We start from the raw sequence: 4,053 nt of genomic DNA on the forward strand, positions 1-4,053 counted from the left end.
CCCTTTCTGGTTTCGTTGCTCTCGGGGTGTCACGCTGGGACGGGCCACGTCCCGCACCGTGCGTGACGCGGCTCCAGCTCTGCTCGGCCCCGCTGCGCCCTGCGTGCTCTGCCCGATAACAGCGAGCTCCGAGCTGTTTGCAGGAGTCAGGGCAGGCGAACGTGAGGAGGAGTTACTCATCCCTCTGAGGCATCAGCTTTTGTTTACTTTCAGCTGAGCCTGAACCCCGGGGCCACAGCTCCAGGAGCTGCTGTTTTTTTCACTCCTAATCGGAGGCTTTTCCCTTCCAAGGCTGCCTGTCATTAAGATAGGGCAGTAATTGCTTTCTTGCTATCTTTGTACTTGGGACAGCGTCAGCACGCCACACCAGAGAGAAGCGAAGAGGTGCAATAACCCTCGGCTCCTCCTGCCCCTGCGGCACGGGGCCGGGATGAGGGCCCTGCAGCCACCTCTGCCTCGTGTGAACCCGGGGGCTTGGGGACGTGGTTTGGAGGGGCCGGCTGGGGGTGTCAGAGAGGGGACACCTGGGGGGGCAGCGGGCCTTGGGCATCGTCCCCAGCCGAGCCCCTGCAGCGAGAGCAGCCCAGGCCCCGAGGAGCTGCTGGGGGCAGCGGCTCCTTCTCCTGCCCTGGAGGCCTCAGATCTCCGCACCAGCAAAGCGTTCCCGGTGCGGGTCCTTTGACCACAAAGCTGTGCTTCCCAGGGATGTAAGCGGCTCTACGAGCAAGAAAACCTCCGCAGGCAGATTTCGGCTGCTGCAATCCTCCGTCCCTTTGCAGCAGCTCCCGGGGCGGCCGGGCAGCTGCCGGGGGGGGCTGTGCAGCTGGGCAGGAGAGCAGTCCAAGTCCTTGTTGTCCTCAGCGAGGTGTGTGCCCGTCCTCCAGCAGCAGAGCCCCTTCCCCGAGAGGTCTCGCTGCCGGGAGCCCCTTGGCATCTCCCTTCCCTGCCAAGAGGGGCCGCAGGCATCCAGGAGCTTTGTGCAGCTGAAGCTTGAAAGACCGCCGGGGCAGGGCCCTGGTGAGCCGCGACAGGGCCGGGTTTGGGACTTGAGAAGTAGAAGCAAGGGTGCGTTGTCTATAGCAGTGCACATAAACACGTAAATAGAAATCGTTGCGGCGTGCGGGTCGTTGGCCTTGGGCTGGCTGCACCGAGGATGCAGCCACTGGGACTCGAGCAATGCACCCTGGCAGTGGGGAAAATACGGGGGGTTTGTTCCTCTCCTCGTTCTTCAGCCCCGTTTGCAGCAGCAGGAGCAAACCGTCGCCCGTGGGAGCGTGTCTTGGGAGCAAGCTACTGCCGTTGCACCGCAGGCGGCACCGAGGTCGCCTCCTCCGCTGCAGTCCCTGCCTCCTGCCCTCGCCTTTGGGCTCCTTGTCACAGCCAAGTGCAGCTGGGGGGGCTCTGGGGCTGCTCCAGGGGCCTGTGCCCCATAAGCACAGCATGGGGGTGAATCCCGGGGGGCAGGCCGCCCACCCGCTCTGCCAGCCCCATGCTGCCGGTGCTGCGCTCCCCGTCCCCGCGTGGGTGCTCGGTCACGTCCCCTTCCCTGCCTGGGTGGGCCGGGGGGAGCCAGCCTGGGGGCTGCGCTGCTGCGGGAGGGCAGGACTCGCTTCCAGGGCCGACCTCCCCAAGGGCTGCGGGTGACCCACGCATGGTCCCTGTTTCTTTTTCTCCTCCTGGCAGGGATGTGAGCGTGCGGAGCTGAGCCCGCTCCTGCCCAGCTGCTGCAGGGACCCACGAGCCCCTCCGCAGTCCCTGGGCACCTCCGTGCTTGCCACGGGTGCTGCCAGCGCAGGAGACGCTCCAGCCCCTCAGAGGCCCCCCAGGGCCAGAGCTTGGTCCCCAGCAGCCACGATGAGCACAAAAGCAGCGAGCCCGGGGCCGGCGGGGGGCTCCTGGCCGAGGGGGGCTGTGGACGGGCCCCTTCCCCCCCCCCCCCCCAGCAGCTTCCCCTGGAAGCGCCGCTGAGCTGCTGAGAAGAACGGAAAGCGAAACTTGGGTCTTGCGGCTGGGTTTGTGGGCAGAACGAGAAGCGAAACTCGGGTCTTACGGCTGGGTTTGTTTGTCTGAAATGAGCAAACGCTTGGTTTCGCTCTCCCCTTGCCCTCTCCCTGCTGATGCGATGACGCAGCTTCGCCTCCTCCCCGCTCCTGCTCGGAGCCGGGCAGCGCTCCCTCCCCTCCGCCAGGCTGATGTTAGGTAACAGCCGGCGCTGGCTGCTCGTCTGGGGCTCTGCTGCTTTTTCTGTCACCTCTTAATGCATGCCAGGCAGGACCAGAAGCTTTGTGTGAGGCAGCGAAAGCTGCTTTCTCCTTGCCATGGCTCCTGGAGCTGCGGCTCTGTGGATCTCACCTGTAAAACAAGGTCAAGCGAAACCTCCGAAGAGCCCACCTGTAACAGAAAGAGCCCTCAGTGCGCAGCCAGCCCTGCCCGGGTGAGCCTGCCACGGTCCGCCCTGGCTGTGGCATCTTGCAGGGGAGGAGTTGTTTGGGTTTTGTTGTGTTTCCTCGCTGGCGATAACGCCTGGGGCAGCACCCGGAGCTCGCCGTGGCTGGGCAGTGACGGTCAAGTGCTGCGGGGAGGCAGCGGGAGTCGTGCCCCACGAGCAATGCAGCCCCCCTGGGACGGGGACCGATGCTGTCCTCAGCTCCCAGGGCTCTCTCCCGCTGCCACCTGAGCCCTGCTCTTTGCTGAGGATGCACAAACCGCAGCCTGGCCCCGTAGCTGTGGCCCCGCTGCCAGCAGCAATTGTGCCGTGGTCCGGTGGTGACCGGGTTTTGGCACACGGATGAGGCAGCTCCGCTGCCCGCGGGTGGCCAGCTGACCCCAGGACCCGCTGCTTGGGTCAGGATCTGTCCATTGCCCCCTCCCCGGTGTGAGAGCCTCTTTCCCTCCAGGATCTGGGTGCTGTGGGGTCGGGGCTCCTGGCCAGGCTGTGGCTCCCTCCAAGACACCCAGGGTGCAATCACACAAGGCCAGAAGGCAGAAAGCACCGCTCCTCCTCCTCCTCCTCCTTCTCCTCCTCCTCCTTCTCCTCCTCCTCCTCCTCCTCCTCCTTCCCATGTTGACAAACACTCTTGAAAACAGCCTCTGCCCCTCCCTCTCCATCTGCTCTGCCGCCAGTGCAGCGGGCTGGCCATGGGCTCCTTTGCATTTCCAGCTCCTGCTCATTCTGAGGATGCTCCTCTCTTCCCCTCACCACGAGAGCTTGCATCTGGGCGCCTGCGTGGCATCGGCTGCAGTGCAGGTGCCGGGCACGATGCACAGCCCATGACGGCCGGCGTTAACACCACCGAGCCTCGGCCTCCCGTGCCTGCAACCTTTTGCAGCCCCTCACATCTGGGGCATGCTAGTTCTGCCCAGCTGCTTTCCAGAACTTGCTGGATGGTGGCATGGAGATCATTTTATTAGGTGGGGAAGCCGAGGCTGGGGCTCGGCCACGTTGTCCTGAGTGCAACAGCCGCTGCGCGTGCTGGTGCTCCCTGAAGCCCCTTGTCCAGGCTGGTGAGGTCGGGGGCTGCCTGTCTCCAGAGCAGCCTCCTGGGGGACCCTCCTTGGCCTTTCCATTGGGTCTGGGTGGTTTTTGGGTGTCAGCAGGGTCAGCAGGGCAGGCTGTGCTCGCCAGCTACCCGTGCACGCTGCTGTTGACTTTTGGCAGCACCCAGTGGTGCAGCGGGAGGATGCTGCCCCAGCTGGGTTGGGGCTGTCCTGAACTGCTTTGGCTCGGCTTGGCGAGCCGTGAGGAAGCTGGGAAGGGGCAAAGCTGGGACAGGGAAGGCTGGGAGGCCAAGCAGCCCCCATGCTAGGGGTGCTGAGGTCCAGGTGATGGTGCTTGTGCAGTGGCACGGGCTCTTGATGCCCAGGGTTATCGCGCGGAGCCAACGCGCCCGTCCTCAGCTCCGAGCGCGCTCGCTTCTGGGGGTGGCTTCTTTTTTGGCTCGCGTTTGAACTTCCTGTAGCTGGGTGCACCTCTCCAGGCAGGGAAAGGAATGGAAAATGAAACTGCCGTGATGATGAACAGAAAGGAAACGAGCGAGCCCTGCCCCTCCCGGA

Source organism: Cygnus olor, chromosome 16 (assembly GCF_009769625.2).
Source record: "Cygnus olor isolate bCygOlo1 chromosome 16, bCygOlo1.pri.v2, whole genome shotgun sequence".
Lineage (NCBI taxonomy): Eukaryota > Metazoa > Chordata > Aves > Anseriformes > Anatidae > Cygnus > Cygnus olor.